The following is a 24,470-nucleotide window of genomic DNA, read 5'->3' as shown; positions in this document are numbered from 1 at the left end:
ATAGCTGAAACCTCGGCTGAAACTAAACCGCTATGATCTTACATATTTCAAAGCGCTGGTCTTTTAACCTTCGGTAAATACAGTCCTGAGATAGCGCCTCACTTTCAAGTATCTATCAAAAAAAATCTTTCTTCCTATACAGAGTTCGAAAAATTTGAATTACTTGACTTTTCCAAAACTTGCTGGTTACATTTTCCATATAGATAAAATACAAAACACATGATAACGCAAGAATCTCACGTTCAATTCTAAGAGAAGTTAAGCATCTAGTTAATAAAAAAATGAAATATTTTTATGGAACTTATTTACGTCTTTCCAGCATCAACAACCTGGATTCATGGTTTTCATAATTAAGATCGGTGGAGTCGTGCGTAGCTGGTGATAACTTTCGCCAGTGGCGCAGCGGTGCGGTTGTCTCGTATTCTAGTTTTCGCGACGTTGTCAAATGATCGATTTTCGTCGATTGGATCTTTGAAAACAGCTTGGATCATTAAATAATTTAGCCTACATACATGATAACATTCAGTTCTTTCAAACGCCTATTAAAATATTTCTCTATGTTCCAGATATGTAATATATTTATAGTTACTGTCAAATCCTCCTACAAACGATAATCTGAAGTATTGGGTTTTATATATATCACCAACTGTTTTTTCTTCACTTTTTTGTTCTAAAGTGAGTTACAATTATTATAGATGTTTTGTGAACTGTTAGAAATATAACTAACTCTAGTCAAAGAACATTATGTGTAAAATGCTTCATGCGCCTAAAAATAATGTCTACTGCACCTTAGAAATATGTTTAGTTCACATAAGAAAAAATATTACTTTTCACAACTTTAATACACAATTATGCACGGAAGAAGCGTACAGAAAGTGCGTTTTAAGACGTCGTTTCGGCCATTTCCAGTATTTTAGTCACGGGTTTGCGAGCGATCGAATGTTTTCTGTAGAACACGTTTATAAACTTCTTCAGGCACTCGTGACGTTTATAGCAGCATATAAATGAACTAAATGGCGTCGTGAAAAGAGCCAGACGTTTATTCATCCGTTAAATACTGAGACCAGTTTCACATAAGCCCATGCTTAAAATACTAAACAAGGTGATTATATAGTGTTCTCAACCAAGCGCGAGCAATAAAACATTACTTTCTCACTTTTTTTCGACGTCAAATGAAAGCGACTCTCGAGCGAATCACTTGCCTTTATTAATATTTTCTAGATTAATGAGGATGGGGCCATGGTTTATAATGTGACATTATACACATTTGCCAAGGAATTTAACGATATCGCGCCGATAATCACTTCAATTTAGTTCTTCAAAAACGTCAGATTTCCGTCAGAATAATTCCTTTTTATTGACGAGAATCTTATTATGCGGTAAAAAGAAACTGGAATTGCATAATTTAAATACCCGACCTACATCAAAGTCTCTCGTACAAGTTGCAGCTTTATCTATAAGTTGCCACTCAACGATCCTTACATAACTAAAATAAAAGTTAAGGTAACCAAACAGATTCTGCAGTGTTTTTTTGCTAATGATATCTATTTTTGAGTAGGTTGTTTTTCGCTTGTGAGATCCAGTTATTTATATTTTCAGATCGCGTCTTAGATTAGGGGAAAGTTCAACTCTCAAGGTTCTATGACCAGAGACTACTTGGTATTCTAAGGTCTGGTATTTTTTTTCTTTACTGCAAGCCTACGATCTGACCGGCTGTTCACCTTGTGTGGTTCGCACTGTATAATGATTCACGCACTCTTCATGTGTTTACAAATACATTATTACCGATTCAGAAAGTCGCTAAAAACGAACAATATGAGCTTACATACCTTGAGAAGAGTGCTGGAGGTGTATACATTCGATTTTCACATTTTGATAGGAATCGGAGCAAACCGAAACCAATAGGGTTTTCAGAAACTCGCAAAAAACACACGAACACTAAAAAGTGCAAACGACCACAAAATATGTGCCGTATATAAACCGAAACGACAACAAAGGCCAACGGAAACTTCGAACCCGATTAAACCTTATCGCTCACCAATCCGTTCGTGTGTATACAAATCATACCTATAACGATCCTGCCATGCTCGTTTAAATATCCATATACCGAATGGCGTCTCCCATATATTATAATGTACCAATAAAAATTACAGTTAAAAAATAGTTTCAATTATATTAGATATTAACCTATAGCTATCTGACTGGTCCTTGTTATATTATGGAATGTGATTGAGATGGAGTTTATGAGCCACAAATATACACTGAGTAGTCCACATCTGATGTTAACAGATAGCTGTTTTCCGAGTTCCTTAGTTAGATCGATATTTGTTCTGATATTTTTGTTTTATACGACACTACATAGGTACCAGTTGTTTTTCAAAACGCCACAAAATCTTTAGACTGCCGTTTCTTGTTAGAGTTTAGTGTTATTATTTTTATAAGTTATTAAAATTACTTTTAAATTGAAACTTAAAATAAAAAATGCTTGGACAACATGAAATTTGTGGTTATTTAGGAAACTAACCAAAACTATACGTGTGTCGTTCAGGTTCGCAACGTATGTCACAGACTAGCCTTCTATTTTGAACTTTAACTTTGGTAAACTTTGTGCCTGTTTTTACTTTTATAATTTTGTATCTAAAATTTAAACATTCTATTGTATCTTTTTGTTTTTGGCTTATTTTATATCAGTGGTTTATGTTTGAATTTGCACAAAATTGTACCACAATGATTTAGTTTTGTTGGTGATGATTCTAAACTAGTTTTTTTAAATAAGGGCAATTCAAACTTGTGAAATTCTAAATGTACCGGGTCACACCGGTACCCGGGGCAATGAGGAAGCGGACGCCTTAGCCAGAGAGGGCTCCTCGCATAGGCATATAGGGCCAGAGCCCCGCTTGGGGATCGCCTCGTGTGTGAGGCGGGAAGCTCTCGAAGCCTGGGCGAGAGACCGGGCCGCGGGGGGCTGGAGAGTTGCTCCGGGAATGATGGATGGGCCCGCCTTTCCTCGGACCAGGGAGCTGCTTAGACTGACCAGAAGGGAGTGTAGAGCACTAGCAGGGGCCTACACAGGACATTGCAGGCTTAGGAGGCATCTCTGCTTGCTAGGCATTGGAGACGATCCGGAGTGTAGGTGGTGCATGGAAGGGGAGGAGACCCCGTATCATCTGCTCACCGAGTGCCCTGCCTTGACATGGGCAAGATTGGGAGTCTTCGGAACGGCCCTGATCGATCCGGACTCAGTGCACGGTATTGGGCTAAAGGAGTTGCTGACCTTCTACAGGATGGGCGGCATTCTGGACGCCCTCTAGAGCGGCCTGGGGGCACAACGGGTCCATCTGGTGGCCTAAGTGCTTGGACGCCCGCGAGGGCGCCCCCCTTTAATACCAATGCCAATACCAATACCAATGTACCTAAAATGTTTTGATAGACAATTTTTAAAATTTTTATAAAATAAATAATGGTATGTTTTGTTACACTATTGCGCCGCCCTGTATATACCTACCTTTTCATAATCGAGCGGTAAACGGCAATGGAGCACGATCTGACCTGATAAAAACGTGTTTTATCGCGTAACGACTTTCGCGTTCCCCGATAATAGTTTTTCCACGTGGGTTGTTCAATATCGAATGCGTAATAACGAAATTCGGGAAAAAGCTTTAGATCAATTAGTTTAGCGCAAACCGGGCGTATTGGTAAATCGTGGTTCACCGCTTTGAACCAGGTAACTATCACGCAACATTGAAAGAGACGTTTAAATCCGATCTAAAACATCAAACAGTTAATAATGAAAAATAACGTGTTAAACGTTATGGTACTATTAGACAGCAAAATGGTTGTAGTAGAGTCAGATATCATAATAGTTTAACCATATTTTCATAATTTGCATTTGGATAATTTGTTGAAGCTTAAATAAAGAAAAACTTCTGTCTGCTGTTAATACATTGTTTTGTCAGTAACAGTCGATAGGACGAACGTATTATATAGAAAATCAGCGCATACAGGACAGTATTTACATTTTCAGTCAAACGTTATGCCAACGAGACAATACGATCTGCATCCCATGGTGTTTAACAGAATCATTAAGAAGTGCGTCGACAAAATTGTGTCACAGTAAACGACATTTCGAAGTCGCCTCCCTCACTTTTACCAGATATGAAAGGAATGCCACGTTTTTTTTTTTGAAAATTTAAATTAGAAAATTGTAGTATTTAAAAAAAAGAAAAATGTTTATAAGGAATACTCAATAAAGCAGCGAGCAGGTCGTAACGGATGTCTAGCTGTAGCTCGACGACAACCAAAGTAAATTAAGTTAACTGGAGATTACGGGTGGGTTATTGCGCGCCACTGGTCTGTGACGGAATGTACCAGAATTCCCCCTGGTATTGGGTTTCCGTTACACGCCTGGAACCTACTTACTGTAACCTCTAATAAAGAAAAAATAAAAAAAAATTCACTCGTCTTGGACGTTAGGATTGGGGAGCCTACATCCGATTAATCGAGAAACGGGTCCGATGTTTGGTGGCTAAACGAAGAGGAATTATTTGACTTCAATATAAATTACGCAAGTAACAGAAATCTATGCCAAAGGTACCGAATTGCGGCATGCTCTGAACAAAATGGAGGAACAAGAAAAAAAACTTACCGTTGTCGGGCTGAATATCCCCTTACGGGAGGTTGTAGTGCCTAAAGGAAAGTTAAAGCAAACCCAAAACGCAAGATAAGGCACAACGACCAAATTATAAGCAGCATACAGGTTCCAAATCCCTAAAATAGGTAAAACTTCCACGAAATTACGAACCTGTTGCCTGCAGAACCTCGACCAACGGAAAAGTGAAGCCGGAAAAACGCGCGATTTGCGTAGTTAGACCAAAGGACAAAATAGATAGGGTTGGGCTCTTCTAACGAATCAACATGGCTAATAGAGACTGTATGTAATTGGAAAAATTTACAGTAAATTGATGTATCTGGGTAGCAATCGTCGTGATCTTCTACATATAATTTTAAGAAAGCTAGTGGGTACTGGAAATTTTTTCAGTCGAGGTATCGATACTGCGAATAAAATTGATAGTCAATGTATGGCTCAAGCCTACAGGGAACCAAAGTATCCTATCGGGTGGTACCATCGACCGCTGAATAGTTGCGCACCTTGCCGTGTGATTCGAATGTAATTATTAGTAAAAAAAAAGGAATGCAAAGAAATATTAAATCATGAGCTACTAATAAATGACATGAAGACAGTGACGGTATTTAGGAAGCGAAATGAAACTGTTCCGAACATGCAAAAATGCGAAACTTAACGCGCTTTATTGGTTGCCTACTAGACGTAGCGGTAACCAACGAAGATCGCATACCGGTTGATTTATGTATGAATAAATAACCTCTCGCTCAGATCAATATTATTCAATATCATTTACTTCGCAAAGATTGACTTTAAAACAAACAGCCGTATGTAAGTAAGTAATTTTGATTTTCACTGCCAGTGAAGCTTCAAGAATAATTGCTGATTCTACCGTATTTCATTACAGCTCAAACAACAGCAAAACAATAACAACGCGAAAGGAGTCTTTTCGATATCCTGCCGCTATATCATTACATATTTATACATCCGAACACAGAGGAAAAGGATAACATTCGCAAGGTAAAATCGACTGACTTATCTTCCCAGAGAGAAAGAAGAAAGCAGTCAAAAACATAAAGTAAGATTAATTTGAAGGAAAGTACCAAACACACTAGAATGGAATTAGCATGAGAAGCGTGATTTAACTAATAAAACCCAAATACACAGGTAATTCTTTAATTTACTGGAAATATGACCTAAGGTCGAAATTGGAACGTAACAGGAACTTGAGACCAGCAAAACGAACATCAAAAGTATTTTTTAAGTCTGGAATTATAGTTAGAAGCGTCTTAATAGGAACAAAACAAAAAACATCGAATCAAGGCAGAGGATTGCCATGTTTCCTGTAAAGTAAGCAGTATATCTTAATTTTAAAAAAGTACATAAAATGTACTATTGGCAAATATTTAAAAGAAAAAAATAATTTACTAGGATTTGCAGTTTCAAGGAAGCGTCCTTTTTATACTAGTGTTTATGGTACAAGTATTGTGACAAACGAGTCGAATGGGGCGGGCCCAGCTCTATTTGCGTTCCAAGAAAGTGGGGTACACGAAAGACGTTTGGAGCATTCCGGCCCATCGCGACAAGACGCTGCGATCTATAAAAGCAAAGCACCGCTCCCTGACCAATCAGTTAATAAAGACACGGCAGATGTCATGTGGATTATTCGCAGTAGTTTGCGACCAGTAGTGTATAAATTTACTACCCCGTAAATTTTAATTAGTAACAATACGTTTAGGACACGGAGATCATTCTGAGTAGCTATACAGGGTGTTTTTTAATTGAACACCAATAATTAAGGGGACCATTTTTGGGTCCATTTTAAAACGAAAACCTCATACGAACATACGTCCTAAACGTCTTAACTTTTAAGAGACAGGGTGGTAAAATTTACAAAGATGAAATACAGTTTTTTTAATATGTGTAATACCACTTTAGATATTTTACTCAAATTTATTTTTTATTTAGTGTACCACAATTTTTTAAAAATACACCAGTGGCGGCCGGACGGAATTTCACCTGTCCATTTTGGCAGACATTGATGGGACGACACCGATTTATCGTAAAATAAAAATTATTCTTACATTCATATTGTCATTGCAGAGAAGAGGTTTTAATTTTTTTTAAAGCGAAAACCGTACATCGAATTAAAAAAAATCAAGAAATTCAATTTCTTTAGAAATGATTGGAGATTGTAAGAATAAATTTAAGAAAAATCAGTGGCGTACCATCAATGTCTGCCAAAATAAACAGATGAAACTCCGTATGCCCACAACTGGTGTATTAAAAAAAAATAAAAAAATAAATATATTTTATTTTTGAAAAATTTACCACCCGGTATTTCAATAGTTTTTATTATTGACATTTAATTAGAAAACACCCTGTATATGGAACTAAAATTGGCTCAATATCAAACCATAAACTCAAAAACAGGTTGCCACATCAATATTGATTTGCGGTATTTTAAAACAGTGGCAAAAACAGAGGATACGATTTTTTTTTCATTGAAAGGGGTAACAATAACTATTTTTAGTTACTTTGTTCCATGTTCGCGTTGCAGAAATATAAATAAAAATCTTTTTAAGTATTATAAAGTTTAATATATCTCGAAGGCGATCTATGTTTGTATTGAACCTTTTTTTTGTTGGTTTTACACTATCGACTGTTAAAGCGCCGCTACAATAAACTGATACAAAATAATCTAAGCCCAACTGTAGATTTTTTAAACGAATATAAACATTGGGGAAATTAAATACGGCCCTTATTAAAATACCAGTATCCACCCTTCAGTCCGACATGGCATATAGCGTGAGAATGACAGACTTTATGTGCATTGCGCTGTGATAATGTGGAGCCGCCACAGTAAATCGAACGATGTTTGAAACGGGACAATTTTTCCCGACCCGCAATCAGTGTAAAATAAGGGCTATTTCGTGTACGAGGATTGAATAAATTTTTCATATATGCGATATGGTTTTGAAATTACCGAGTTTATAAATTAGGGCGAATTGCTGGGGTACTAGACATTGTATTCTACTAGACACAACCGACATCCTCCGAAAAAATAAAGATGAATAAATATTTATACGATTTGGAAAACAATCTGCATTATGTTGGATAGTTCGTACCTGATTCGTGTCCCACTTTGCTGCTGAGCATAAAAAGTATGGTAACTTCGAGGGCGACTCATAGAAAATTGCTAAACAGTAATCTAAAAACACAAAGGAAATACTGAAGTTTCGACAATTTATCTAGAACAAACGCGAACTGATTTTAACTGGTAACATAGTATCAACTAATTCAATAGGCTTTATGATAATTATTATTAAATACTTCAAAGCTATATATAAAAGAAAACAATTCCTTGAAAGCACTTGTGGTGTTTTCAGAGGATTAATTAAATAACAGAAACAAAATCAATTAATAAAGAAAATAACAGTAAACAAATATATACAACATGCATCTATCATCTTAAAATAAATATGGTTATACAACGCCCAAACAACCAGAATAACGAACTCAAATATGGTGTTTGTTTATTATGTTGTCTCCCATCAATTTCAGACCGAACTAATAAAGTAATGAAGATACAATTGATTCTATTGAGCTTAATCAAAACATATTCAGTTTTATTATGGAACACATGTTGATTGCGCCTTTTATTACCGTTTGGGCGGGGATAGACGTATGTATACGTAATTTTACTGACGCGTCGACGAAATAAACCGAGGAACCGACTTTCGTGGACATGAGTTGCAATTACCGTAAAGAAATTCAGCAGCTCTAACATTAAGTACATACACGCGGCAACGTTGCTCGTCGCCGTATTTCTGAAGATCGCCTTGAGAAACTGCACCGGGGAATACGGTCTCGCTGAAATTATCCACTATTCACATAAATTGCAATAAAACGCTGAGAAATTTTCGACGCAAAATACCGTAAGTTCGTCACGGCGGAATGGCGAATTAATTTTTTTTTAAAACCTCGTCTCCCGATCTAGAGTTTATTATTTTTAATAAAGTTCGCGTAACCAAGTCTAAGGTGTTTAGGGAAAGGTAACAATCTTTCTACTGGTCAAACGCCTCTGTATTAAGCGCTGTATAGAGTGGGAGCGACTACCGCGGCGTTGACGCGCGTTGTCATATAGCGTCAGCGATGTAAACAAACGGATTTGTTTTTTGGCGCGACGCAATAGTGTTCAATACTTCAGTAGGAGCGAAGGGCGCAGCAGATTTTAATTACAGAAGTTTACATTACAGAAATATCATTTATATTGGCAATATCAAGCAAGTGTCTTTAAAGAAATTTAGATCAACTAAAATTTGGATACCTTTCATTAAAAAAAAAAACAAATTCATACGAAATTATTTCAACATTCTGTTCTGAAGATGGAGCCAGCAACATTTCATCTTTTTGGCCATATTTCCAAATGATGTCTTTTCTAAAACATCTGATGACCCCAAACACCAAATATGGAAATCTATATTCATGCCAACAGGACGATACAATAAATTCTGACGTCGAAAAAGGCAGAGACATACAATGAACATCCAACATTTCTGATTTAGCATTATCAGAATCACATCACATCTTGTGAAAAGACAAGTGATGTGACACGAGGATGATAAATTTCATGAACTAATTTTTTTTTTAATAAACACAATAATATAACTAAATATTTTTCTTTAACTTTATAGTAATAACAAATAGTTCAGTAGGTGTAATATAGCATTTTTTTACAAAATCTGTGACTCTTTTCTCCAAGCATGGGCCAACCTTTTCCGATAAGTAATCAAATGTTTTAACCCACATTTTAATGTAGTTCCACAACCGGTCCGCATACATTCTGAATTTATAATGTAAGTGGCTGAAATTCAACAAACAACCTTTGTCTCTCTATTTATTGGGTGAATGCCAACATTTTTGCATACTATACCAGTATTGAGCGGCAACCTCGCATAGCAGAAAATATTTTACTCCCATATAATAGAAGCACACCGCAAACTTTCAAAATGACCGATGTGCCGTTTTCCATAAATCTCTCATCCGCTATCGATCGTGAATCACCCTATTTTCTAACGTCCGATAGCAAGAAATGAAACCCAGAACTTGCATTTATTTCTATCGCCACGTAACAGTGATACGGCGTCAAATATCGTAGCATTTTTGATAGCACGGATCACATTTCGCACGGATTTCACTTCGACGAAAATGTTGATACATTCCCTTTTTCATCCGCCTCAGAAACGAAGCAGTGTGAATTCAATACCGATCATTCTCGACACGATTTTGTTGTTATTCAATTGTTCGCTTCCAATGGCTCGGACGTTGATCGATCGATATTGAAATACTATGATTTTCGATATTGAGTCGAAATATCTTTGTGCGTACCTGGAAAAATCGTGAAAGATCTTTGCAAAGAAAAAATTGACAACATTAAATTTGAAGTACAGTGAAGGTCAAATGGAAGTTGAAAAGGCACGTACATATAAAAGATACTTTAAACGTCGTCAAAAACATTCGTAGAAAATTTGAAAAAAAATCAAACTAAATTAAAATGGGGTAGTTTAGCTTAGTTCCTTTTTCTAGCCATTACTGTATCAATAAACGAGGTTGTGTTAATTTATATTTAACCAAAGCTATATCGAACCGTGCACAACCAATAAACTGAAAAAAAAATGAGTTTAACCTTCACCTTGAACCCGGAGCTCATTTATTTATTATCGACGGAACGGGTAGGAGCAGCATATTGAACACATAGCTTAGCTTTTTTCGGTCATGCAATATCCGAACGTCCCGATAGTTCTAATGGCGAAGGAAACACCTATGAGTTTAATCCTCATAAACTGCACAACACTTACCCTTTCAAATCGAAGAAAACGATCGGCGTTCTAAGTCGTCCACTCAGAATCAATTTTCATCGTCTGAAAAACAAGCGTAAAATATAAGAATGGAGATTATAAGAATCAGAAAGGCATATATATCGCGGAACTAAAGACTATTCTAGGACTATTCTAGGAACTTATAACGTAACATTTATCAAATTATACATATTCTTTCTCATTTGAAGAACTGTTATCATATCTTGACGTTAGTCAAGATGATAAATCGTCTCCATTGCTTTAATGACACGCTGGACTGGACAGAATTTCCCATTTTAGTACTCTAGCCTATAGGAGTATTTTGTCTGAGTCTTACCGTCACTACAAATAAAAATAAAAATGACATAATAGTGATCGACTCTTGCCACAATCGTTAGCAAGATTGAAATAAGAAAGGTGGCCTGCTGAATTACAAGTATATTCCATATATTCCATCATCTTTTTGTTCATATTGGAAGAAAGAAACCAGGTTAATATGAATATCAATGAATCGAATAGTGTCTGGTAACAGAAGGCGATGTTTAATAAGTTTCCCAGTAAAATAGCCATTACGCGGCTAAATTCGGTCAAATATATTAGATGGGAATACGGTCACAAACAAACCTCAAATAAATACTAATAAAATGAGTTTTGCTACGTTCAACAAACATCTTAATACCAAGTGTCATTATTAACACCCGATGATTTTTATATACAAAAACAATTATTACATTTAATAATAGCGACAATCGCACAATCAACAAATTGTTCTTTACCTTACCAAAAGTCACCGTTTTCTTATAAATATTGACAGCGAACGACAATGTGACTATAAACGGCGTGTCCCATAATTTATCTGCTACATACCAAATACATGATGTTATTAATACAATTTATGAAGATTAAATAAATGCGCTGAGAGTGGTGGGAGACGTAAATCTGAAAAAGAAACAAAGCTTTGGAAATAAAACTTAATATTAGAAATTCATTAGTACAATTTAGGTAAACGTATTGAATCATAATTAGAGTATTTGCGAAAAGCTCAATTTGTTATATATAAAATAACATATTATAAATTGTAGGACAATAGAATAGAATAGCTGATGTTACGAAAGCGCTAATTGGTGGACTAGTGCACTAAATAAAAAAAAGAAAGAACGGCTATGAGTGATGACTGAACTTAAATTTAGTAGATGTAGATTTCTTTATTATACAATATTTATATTACACGTAATAATAATGTTGGAATAATAATGGATGGAAGCTAGATACGACGTTGACGGACCAAAAAACTATTACAAATCACGTTCATTTTTATAGGTGTCGAAAACATCGGTGAAAGATATAATGCGGTCCTGCATTAAAAGCCAATATTTTTTTCTAATCGCCCTGTCGACATCTCCAAAAAACCTGAGATAGGCGGAGTCGATAAGAAATATAAAGTGAGATAAATCTGAACTGTTCGTTCGATTTTATATTAGAAGGTAAAAGCGAAGAGATAAGAGGGAAACGCAGAAATCGAAAGTAATTTCAGATAATTTACCTTTTAAGTACATATATCACCGGCACGTTACGCTAGCGGAATGAAAAGTTTGATTCCAAAATGGAAGAATGAGAGAAACGGAAAATACGAACACAGTATATCGATAGCGGTGTCGATTTTTACGGCAACCTTATTTATTTTAGATTTAAACACAAATCTAATTTCGCACAAATTATCTTGAAACACACTTTATCGAGGGGATTTCAGTAGTGATCTGGTGTATATACGTTAAATTAATGCTAGTCACCCAACACTCAATACGACTTAAATTACACCGCATTTTCACTAATCACCACTACCATAACGACAAGTATAGACATTTTTTTCTACTACAAACTACAATTTTAGGGAAGTAACAAAAATAACATCAACAAGAGGAAAAATAAAGTCATAAAGTTCAAACACATTAAAAATAAGTGCAACGAAACCAAACTCAATTCTTTCTTGGAATATTTCATAAACAATTCAAAAAATGCATAAAACGCATAATCCAAAAAACAGGAACAAGCAATTTAAACAAATCTAAACAATATGATATTAAGATTTGGCAAAACTATGTATTTATAATAAGACTACAAGATCAACAAAATATTTCAATTCATTTAGTACACAGTTACCTACAAATTTTTCCAATGTGTTCAAGTAGTTTTTGAAAAAGGTTAGTTTTAATACGTTTAAAGTTGCTTAAGTTTTTTATTTTATTACAAAAATTATATGAAAAAGTCACAGAATGAAGAAATATTCCATTTTTCATATTAAAGAAATTAACTTTTTGACGTGTGCGAGTAATTCTGTCGAACTTTCGAATCCCAATCAACCTCAGACACGAATTTTGAAGCCTTTCAATTCGGCGTTTATCAAAATCGTTTTAACATGGGCTGCATACCCATAATTTAACTGAGATAAAACCAGAGATTCGTGTTATAAAAATTCACAATTTTGAAATATAAATTTTAATATTAAATATGCTTTTTGTAAACATCTGCTCTGAAAATCTAAAATCTTCGTCGATTATCATTCTTACGTTTCTCACTGAATCACACAACCTAATTTTTTTTATTAATCTAAAGACTATGACCACCCATTAGAAATCTCAATCGCCGTTCCTTCTTACCATCGTTCATTTAATTTAAAACAATGTGTGGACATCACGAAAACCCTATTCAAGTCATAGTTTAGGGCTGCAACGGCGCTTAGCTTCACCGGAAAAAAAGGCAAATTTGTGAAATGAGAACCATTTAAAATGATGAAAGGCGGTCCTAAAATGGACCCCTGAAGTATAACCTTTATTAACGTTTATGAATATATAGCAGACACTTTTTTCTATTTTCATAAAAGATAAGTTCTGGATATTTCTAGACGCATCTTTAGAATCAGACGTGCAGTTTTGAATGACTTATTAGTTTACTTTCATCACTTCGACAAAGAAATAGTTGCATAAATCGAAAACGAACACGTAGTATAGCAATTTTAAATTCACTTTAAAACTGGATGAGGAATCAACTTTTTAAACAACAGCGAAACATTCTGCATGTGCACAAGGAAACGAAAAACTTTTGACGGCAAAACTTCAGCGACTAATAGCGAAATCCCGTATATAAAGTAACTCTTATATTCCAAAATAAAGTCATCGACGAAAACTTGAACACCGAATACGATTGCGTTTCCCCAAAATTGAAGAAGTTAAGTCTTCAACTGCATTTCTCTTTCCTTTCGTTATATTCTTGCGGCAGCAATTTTCGATGATGCTACTGCGATTTCAATGTTGGTTATGCTGATCTCAATTTTACAAAACTGCTCAAAGGTTAGCAAAAATAAAAATAGGTTTAAAATAAAAATAGGTTTTAATTGTTCTAAAAAACAAGTTAAAATTTACAACTTCACTCAGAATTTCCGAAAAAAAGCAATTCAAACATTTTCAGATTTTAAGTAATAATAAAATTCAGTTTACCATTTGAAAGGACCGTTACTTTTCGATATATATATATATATATATATATATATATATATATATATATATATATATATATATATATATATATATATATATATATATATATATATATATACGATGACACTATATTCCGGGATATCATCCGTTCGCTCGTTGAACTCCGACTGGAATCCTGCATCCGACTGGAATCCTGCAAATCTTGCATCCGACTTCGAAGTGTTTTCGGAGCGCGAGCATTGAAGATGCCAAGTGAGATTTTGGCGAAACGTCTGCAGGATTCCAGTCGGATGCAAGATTTGCAGGATTCCAGTCGGATGCAGGATTCCAGTCGGAGTTCAACGAGCGAACGGATGATATCCCGGAATATAGTGTCATCACATTTCTCCATCCGTGAATCAATACGTGAGAATATATATATATATATATATATGATGACACTATATTCCGGGATATCATCCGTATATATATATATATATATATATATATATATATATATATATATATATATATATATATATATATATATAAGTGTTTTCGGAACGCGAGCATTGAAGATGCCAAGTGAGATTTTGGCGAAACGTCTGCAGGATTCCAGTCGGATGCAGGATTTGCAGGATTCCAGTCGGATGCAGGATTCCAGTCGGAGTTCAACGAGCGAACGGATGATATCCCGGAGTATAGTGTCATCATATATATATATATATATATATATATATATATATATATATATATATATATATATATATATATATATATATATATATATATATATATATATATATATATATATATATATATATATATATATATATATATATATATATATATATATATATATATATATATATATATATATATATATATATATATATATAATATATATATATATATATATATATATATATATATATATATATATATATATATATATATATATATATATATATAATATATATATATATATATATATATATATATATATATATATATATATTATATATATATATATATATATATATATATATATATATATATATATATATATATATATATATATATATATATATATATATATATATATATATATATATATATATATATATATATATATATATATATATATTTTTTTTTTCTTTTCTTCCCAAATAGTTCAGTCCATGACGTTTTAACACATTTAAATGTAGAGCTAACCAATACTAAATCTCCTTTTGCATATCTAGTAAAATAAATCTTCTGGTTACTTAAATTCCAATGCCTTAGATTTAGAAATTTTGACTTGTTTTTCAGAAATCCGGACTTAATTTTCTGAAATGTTTTTCAAACATTCTGACGTGTTTTTGAGAAATTATGATTTCTGTTCCTGCTAAATTAGAACCAATTTTTTTATTTTCGTGGCATCACAGAACTTTCGTAAAATTCTCAGCAGCATCAACTATTTTGTGAAATAGAGGGTACCTTTCGCTTATTAATTAATTATTTTAGTATCGGTAATACACACCCATCAAAGAAACAGGTATAGATTCAGCATTTTGGTTTTTAATACATAATTATGTAACACACCATATCCAGTTCCAATTCAATAAAATTTTATTTGTGATGTTCCTTCAGACAGATACAGAAACTGAAAAAAAAACTTAATAAGAAGCAGTCAGCGTCGGCGGTCTGATATTGAAAATGATTTCATATGAAACGTCTTCTAAATTTAAATAAACTTGTTTGTAAATAAAGTTTGTAACGTTATATCGCCATTAATGTCTAAAATAAAAAGTTATGTTGTGTCTCCCCAAAATTGAAGAAGTTAGGTCTTGGAGAAGTTGGTGTTCTGTGATTTTTGCTTCCAATTCTTCGCTACGCCCCTGCGATTGGAAGGTTCTTAGCAAGATCATCTATTCTGTGAATAGACGCTATGCGTTTTTTCTATTATCTTGTTTTTGCAAGAAAATTGTAATGTTATATAATTTATCGATAAATATACTTTATATAATTTATTCCTGTTTCACCCCAATGAATTATTTATTTGTCCTTCAACCTTGAACAACCAAATCATAACTAAAGAAAATAGATAGGTATAAAAATCCTCACTCATAAGAACTATTCAGCTTCAGTGGCTTGATTACAAAATGTAGGTTCATATTTAAAGAAACTGCAGTAAAATTCCTTGCGATACGAGCTAAATAGCTACCATCAGTTTCTAAAACAAAAGAAACTTGATTGTATAGTGTATAGTGTCAGCGTTATTAACTGCTTAGCAACATCTGATAGGAGTCATTCGAGGAGTTATTACTCGGGGCTGCTCTTGGACGGCCTCTTGAATTAAAAGCGTGTAGTGGCTGGAGTTGCGTATAATGGCGCTAATGACGCGACATCTTGCCCTTGTTCCGTGTTTATTTTCGCTTTTTTCTTCTGGCGTTTTATGAAAGGATTTTCCCCAGGCAACTTCCGCCGGGGCAGTCGATGAAACTTCCGGGTTTCGTTCGGCTCCGGGTCGTTTGAGGGCGTTACGTTTCATGTGGACAATAGCTGTTTCGCCGACCGAATACAGGGAGATGAAAGATAAAGAATAATCTAGATTTTGCTAATTAGGCACTTTGTGTGGAGAACGCGGCGAATTATTTGCGGGCATTGGTATTATATGCAGAAAAAAAACTTTCCTATTTTTTCTTTAGTTGTGATGGAGGACGTCAGATGAGACATTGAGTTAGTTACCTTCGGAATTCAAATTCACATCAAAGCACATTTCTTGCCGTACGACATAGGTATATTTCTATCTTAAAATTAGCATGGAGGATTATTACAAAAGAAACTCGATAATAATAATACTCTACCTACATTTTTTTTATAATGCTTCTATAGATTATAAAATAAAGGTTTATATTTACGTTTATGCAAACTTTGAGTGTAGAACAAGTGATATTTTATTTTTCGCAGATTAATAAAACAGAAAACAAATGTTCAAATTCAAGCTAATTGACACAAATGCCTCTAACTTGACTACTGAAATAAAGTCCTAGCACATATTTTTGTTCAAGGTAGATAACGGTAAATTATTTTGCCATAATACTACGATCAGATCCGGCGACACCGTAAAGTATGGTCGTGTGTTATTTCGTTACGAAAGTGTTCCAAAAAGAATTTATCAACCGCTCTGGAATGCGTCTATTATGGGAGAATTCAACTAGAATACTACTCTTTTCACTCCAAAAAGTAAGCAATAAGTGTTTTCGCTCGATCTTGCTTCAATGTATCCGTTATTGCATGCTAAATTACATTTATGAGGCCAAAAGAATGTTACTGTTGTCCAAGTGGATGTAAAATATAGTAAATTAAAGAAAATCGAGTATAACAACCATTCTTCATTGTGGATTTACAGGATGTTGACGCACTGCAGTTAGGTGCTTTATAATCGAGTTTATAATGGTGACAAATAGCATGGTGAGCACAGTTATTTGCTATACATATAGCAACCAGCATAATATTTTTAAAATGTATTAAGTTATAGAGGTACATTCTATAAAAACATGCTGTTGATTTTTTATCTTATTTTGTTTTGGTTAAATCGGTTGTTAAAACACCTTATATAAATATAATTGCATAATCCCATCCAATACGAAGTTCTAAAATACATATTTTGTTTACAGTGTGTTACAATATGTTACCGACGTGGCAACAGAAAGGCCAAATAAATGAAATGTGAGATCTACGAGAAAACGAGGGCGATTTAGACGCTCGGGCTTGTGACGTCAGGAACCATTGTGATATATTTATTTCCAGATCGCTTTTGAAAACGGAGTATTATTATATACAGAAATAACACACACACACACACACACACACATTGTTTAATTAAAATAATTATACTCGAAAAATGGCAAATTATAGAGCTGGAGGCTCCGGTTGAAGGCAAACGTTATTTACAGGATAATTTACAACCTTGGTATTAATTAAGAATTAATAAAAGCGGAATGTGCTGTTTTTCAAATTCAAAGTAGAGAAATGCGTGCGAAGGCAATTGAAATACACTTTGGGTCAAGGGTTTTAGAAAATATAAGTAAACAGGAAGATAGCTAATCCGGCAATAGTCTTAATAGTTAGAAATCTTCATACGTCGCTTGTTGACAAATCGACCTTGCTGACAATTCGCCAATCAGCAGTTAAGCTCTGAAGAAGCTAGCCAGATGACTGGAGAAACGTCAGTCCGATTCATCAACAACCGACACAGAAGGAATCCAGGAGCTCTATAAATAGTATTAAAGTGGATATTGTTTTTGAAAAATAAATTGATCTTATATGAAACTTCCTAAAGAGCGTACATTTTTTGAAGGTGACTGTTTGACATTGTTAATTTCTAATTGTTCATATATTGCAAGCAATTTATTTTGGCTGCTTTCTAAAAAAATCAAAGTAGAAAATATATTTTTCCACATTTTTCTCGGGTACTGTATCTAAATAATAGAAGATAAACAACTACCTCTATTATTCATAATATACAACAATTATATTTATAAAGTTTTGAAGAACAGTTTCATTAGCGTCCTGGCTGATGATATTCTGAAACTGGTATTGAGAAAATTACTAAAGTGAAATGCTCGAAAAACTAAATGTATGACATTAGGAAGTAAGGTAAGAAATTATTGAATATATTTAAGAAATATTTAGAAAGTTTCTGGACCGACAGATTTTAAAGTTTTTTAAAAAATGTCAGTACACTAAAAAAATATTTATAATACGATAATTTTTTTCAATTTTAGCAATTGCATGTCTCTTTTGATCTCATGTAATAAAAATAAGAGTGATACAAATTAATGTTGTTCCAAAATAGTGTTCATTTTTAAATGATATACTCCTATTAATCATACAATGTTAATAACATTAGGTTGGCTCTCAGTTAGACAGAGTAATTGCAAACTTTACTTTACAAAAATGAACACAAATTGTTTTCAAAAATGTAAACTTAAGAAAAGGTCAGAAACACAGCCATATAAGTCAAAACAAAAAACCATACAAGTTAAAACAACCAAGCTTCAAAATTTATTACTTTTATGAGGGAGTTGCCCTGAGTTGCTAAAAGAATTTAATCATTTGTCTTGGAGCCAGTGGAAACAAGAAAGCCGTGTTGTCCACAGGGAAACTTATTGAAAAAAACTCAATATCTCCCCTTTTCGAAGCACAGAATTACTGGGAACTTCATTGAAAAAACGCAATTTTAAAGCACTAAAGCGGTCTTTAGTGTATGATCTTCGGAATTAGTTTACTCTTGATAAAAAAAAAAAAACAATAGAAGTGCGGTGTTCTTTAAGCTTCTAGGCCGAAATATTGTACCCCCCCATTCAAAGAAAGCTTGCTCAAGATTCGCGATACACCTACGCCTAGGGCAAAATGATGACCCTATTTGCAACAAAAATTAATTTTGTCTCTGCAAAACCAAGGAACGCAAAGCCCCAACTCTTATACTAATTCCGCGGTCTACACACGTTCCGCCTATGGTGAACCGCAAACACATTCCAGGTTCTGTTGCTTGTACTCGCCACAACATAAACATCACTACTTTCTGCCGAGAAGTTTACATAGCCTCTGGGGTCAAATATAACCCGAAGTAGTGTTTTATCGTGAGCTCGAGTTAGTTTTGTTTATATTGTGAGGAGTACGGCATGCCCGCCCAATGTTTAATCGTAAAATCTAGAAATGGACGGGAAATATAATTAACAAACCTAAGGAAACCGTCACGAAACAAATGCCGAGCCTCCCTGCTCGAAGCTCAACGGACAAGGTAAATAAACTCCGGTTTTATTGACAGCAGTTTCGGTACGAAACGCCAGAACCGAGAAGAAAAAAGAAAGCGGACGACATTCCGAGGTTTTAGCTAAATCATGATGTCTAGCAATCGCCACCGCAGTCCCAACAAATATATCGTCAAACGTTTGACCCTCACCTATTATTAGATTAGATTAGATCGCCGGTTTATCTGCCGGTTTGGAAGGGCACGGATAATAATTTAAGAAAACTTGACTAACAAAAAAGTGCCTGCGGCTATAAAACAGAAACTGATCAAAACTGTACTAAATCAATCTAATCATGTGGGGAAAAAAAGTGGCTAAAAATTTTCTTGCTTCAGAAAAAACTTATTCTTAAAAATAATCTAGATAGGGTTGTAAATAATGTAATATGAGACAGGATTGACAAACTACACTTTAGTCATGATTTAGTTTTGCCACGAGCGGATCGTGTGATTTATAAAAGTGTGAATGAAGAAATTTTAGTTAGGTACATTTTGGGGAAAGGGCACGAATATAATGAGCTTAAGTATCGGAAATGTCCAAAATGAATTCAGTGCCTTGGTAGCAGAAACTAGTAGAAACAAGTGTAGTAAGCGGCATTTGAGTCACGAGTTTATTTGGCACGAGCGGAGCATACGTGTTGCATACTATATTTTTTCTGCGATTGTTTTTGAGTACATTTTTGGGAAGCAATAGGAATGCATGACACTTTTTGCACGCTTCCGCTGCGCTCCGCTCATGCCAAATAGACTTGTGACCCAAATGCCGTTTTATAATATACCATTACAGAAAATATGTCTCAAAAAAAAAAAAAAATCACCAATTTTTAGTAAATTGATAAACATGTGCGAACTGGTAATGGAAAATGATTTTGTCGCCGAGCCGAGTAATTTTCTTTAAACTTTTTGAAACAAACTTGATAAATTTGCTGCATCTGACGTTTACTTTTCGTTTTATATGTTCAAATCCCATGGACAAGCGGTGTGAAAAGTTCACATTAAGCAACGATCGGATTCCCTTCAGAATCGGGAAAGCCAAAATTGGAAAATCAAAAACAGCTACGATTTGGCCAGCGGCCTGACGTTGCCGCTAAAAATATGGGCATTATTCATGGGCAATACTCGACCCTAAGATGCAGAAATGTAAGCTCAGCGAAGAAAGTTATTTGCTTGAAATGAGATTACTTTTATATTCCCTGAATGATAAAGTATACTAATTATTAGGTTGTAGAATTGACCGGCCAACCATCAAGTAGCGCATTCGCGTATTCCTTAGGTAAATTGGACGCATAACAATTTATTATAAAATTCTTATTATTTTTAAATAATGATTGATAACACTCTACAATTGCAAGTTTGTATATAAAACATCTTGATCGAATGTGACCTGTCAATTAAGAAGTGGTCAATTGACTGTCAATTGACCAGCCCCAAAACTACTCATGATAATTAATGACTAATTATAGTCAATTACTTATCCAGCTTACACATAAAGCATTTTTAGGTTTGAATACAATTATTAATTAATTATCTATTATTTGCAACATTATGGTCGCTTCTCGCATCTGTAACGCCATATGTTTACCTAATCTCCGTCCTATAACTTTCTCTTCACTATTTCTCTTTCCCCACGTGGTATTCGCTTTTGGCAGGCACAATTCATGTAATTTTTTTGAAAAAAAATTCCACAAACTGGAGAACTTGCACTCCTTCTGAATTTCTCCTGTGTTGGGTACGGACTCGCTGACGTTTCGGAAAACATATTTCTGCAGTTGCAGATAGTGCACTAATTTTTAATTTTCATTTTTGGTCAAGTTTTTAATTCTTACAGCGTTATATTTCAACATCTTCATTTCTTCTTCGATTAAATTTTGCTTTTGCTTATCGGGGAGTTTGCAAAATTCTGTAATATTTTTTATTTAACCGAAGTCTGATGACCATTGTTTTGAGTATAATGAGATATTATTTTTATTTATACTTACTTTACTGCAAAATTCATAATCGTGGTCCATTTGTTCTTACTGGTTATCTGTTCAGTATGTTTTCCGCAAATAAATGAATTTCACTAAAGAAAAACCTTCACCGCAACCGCATATTTAAAAATTATAGCAGACATTTTATAACCTGCTCAACGCTTGACGCTATTTTTCAACTTGATCTAATAACGGCGGCATACCTACACGACGTATTATCATAAAGTGGTGGGCAGAAAACTGCTTTTTGATGGACTCGTAAAACTGAAATTGGCTTTCTAAATGCGAATTGTTATAGTCGGATATAAAGCATAGTTGATGAGAAATATGTCGCCGAAAACTAAAGCGTAAAAGGCGATATAATTCCGCCGGTTTTGCTGACATTATATCAATGCGCAACAACTCTGTGGTAGGTGACAGAATAGTGAGAAAAATACCTGCAACATCCTAAAAAACTAACTTGCAAGGTTTCCGATAAACAAACAAGTCGATTACAATCCTAACAAAAGGAACCATTTCTAACTTTAATAACTGGATTATGACGACCATTATTCGCCTAAATTATTCAAAGTTGCCGCTTCTGCAGGAACTTTTCTTATAATAAATCTGTTTAACTTGATTTCTCTTCTGAGTTTCTCCACCGGGAAATTTTTTGCGTATTATTTTTATTCGCCGGAGTTGAATTTCTTTAAGTATTTTAGAGAAATGAATCCAAATGAAAAACAAAAAAAGAGAAGAAAATCTAGTTTTATCGCTTTATAAACGAACTACGAGCATTAAAAGAAATTCGGTCTTATGTGGCTAGTTAAACGGCCTAGAAGTAATAACTACTCCTATGAATAATTGATTATCACGGCCGCGAATTTGTACAACATACGGAATACATTCATATCAGAATTTCCATATTTGATCTGTTCATTACTAATAGGTTTCTTGCCAAAATCAGGTGTGGAACTCTTGGGAGCGTCTCTGCTTCCTTCATTCATCTTATTACTGGTTTCTAATTTGTATAAAGCGCCAGTTAATATTAATTAGTTTTATGATACCAATGCGAAATATGTTTCATTTCATTCTGATAACCCGGTCATGGCAACACCGAAGGCAACAGAAAGAGATACTCCAGTTCCGATTTGGACACTCACCTGCACTTGGCAACATATTGTTTTAAGTCAAGCACGTCCGATAGCAACGCGTCGTAAAAGATAAATTTATACTCAAAAAGGTCGAAAGAAGATCCCATATCGATTCTCACTAAAGACCGCTCCCTAAAAAAAAAAGAGCGGAGATTTAGGTACACGAATTTTTCATCCCGTGGGACATCGGTGCTTATGATGTGGTTTTCCGTATCCGGGATACACAGTTTTGGGGACACCTCTTTTAACCTTTATGTTGCCGGTTGGCGTCGAATTTGTCCAAGTTCGAGGGTACGGAAAGGAACAAACAAGGTCCTTAATGATAACAAATAAAAACGGCTAGGGTGAGCGGAATTCGATCCGAAAGCAGTCACAACGAAACTTTTGAAAAATCGTTTTTTTTTTCTAGAAATAAGTGTACATCCTGCAGTCTCATCTCTGTTTTTATTTAGTTCCGGATATAAATTAAATAGCGTGGACCAGGCATTAGCCATATTTTCAAAAGTAATCATACTATTTCCCCAGATCTAAGAAACTGCTAGTAAATCCGAAGCTACAACAAAAAGATTAAGTTTGTGCAGGTTTATGAATGTGGCCTAACACGCTCATGGTTTTCAAGTGTGAAAACTTGCACGAAAAAGGCTTTGTTTAATAATCTAAAAGAATATATTTACAAAAGCTTGCTACTCAAATATTTTATTTGGTTCAAGCAGGAATTTCGTTTGCCACTGCTATAATATAGGCCCAGAACTTTGAATTAGTTAAAAAACGCAATTGAAGATCTAAACGACTCATCTTCTACCGCTGTAATAAATGCAAAAACTCTTTATCCTGAGGGAGACAAAATTTAATATTTTTAAAATGTATGTATGTACCTATAGCACTCACGAAATTGTAGGCCGCCTCTGTTTTTTTTGGCAGATTCAGTAGATTTAATAAATCAATTTGAGGTAGATTTCAAAGAAGTTTCAGGTACTGTTTATATATATATATATATATATATATATATATATATATATATATATATATATATATATATATATATATATATATATATATATATATATATATATATATATATATATATTATATATATATATATATATATATATATATATATATAATATATATATATATATATATATATATATATATATATATATATATATATTCTCACGTATTGATTCACGGATGGAAAAATGTGATGACACTATATTCCGGGATATCATCCGTTCGCTCGTTGAACTCCGACTGGAATCCTGCATCCGACTGGAATCCTGCAAAACCTGCATCCGACTGGAATCCTGCAGACGTTTCGCCAAAATCTCACTTGGCATCTTCAATGCTCGCGCTCCGAAAACACTTCGAACACTGGGAGGTTATCGGCGGTGCGTGTGGTGTTTATACTCTGCGCCGGAGATGGTAACGGTGCTGCTTGTGCGTGGGGGGGGTGGCTCCGCCCCCTGAATTGTCGCGTTGTTAATTTCGCCCGATCGTAGTTGCGATGTATATATATATATATATATATATATATATATATATATATATATATATATATATATATATATATATATATATATATATATATATATGATGATATCCCGGAATATAG

At 34.2% G+C, this 24,470-nt stretch overlaps 1 protein-coding gene across 3 annotated transcripts in view; it reads right to left on the bottom strand.

Moving 5' to 3' along the window:
* LOC132704757 (uncharacterized) overlaps window positions 1-24,470 on the bottom strand; it is a 381,739-nt gene that overhangs the window by 102,408 nt on the left and 254,861 nt on the right. For 2 of the 3 annotated variants that reach the window (XM_060674976.1, XM_060674977.1), the window contains one exon: window positions 10,483-10,545. The gene's annotated coding sequence lies outside the window, so the exon portion shown is untranslated. Of the gene's footprint in view, window positions 1-10,482; window positions 10,552-24,470 lie in introns of those variants that run through there. The other variant, XM_060674978.1, reaches the window with a different exon arrangement.

The sequence above is a fragment of the Cylas formicarius genome, unplaced genomic scaffold, assembly GCF_029955315.1.
Source record: "Cylas formicarius isolate icCylForm1 unplaced genomic scaffold, icCylForm1.1 PGA_scaffold_7__23_contigs__length_41026272, whole genome shotgun sequence".
In the NCBI taxonomy this organism is placed as follows: domain Eukaryota; kingdom Metazoa; phylum Arthropoda; class Insecta; order Coleoptera; family Brentidae; genus Cylas; species Cylas formicarius.
The sequence above is the reverse complement of the archived record's forward strand: the minus strand, read 5'-3'. Positions and strand labels throughout refer to the sequence as shown.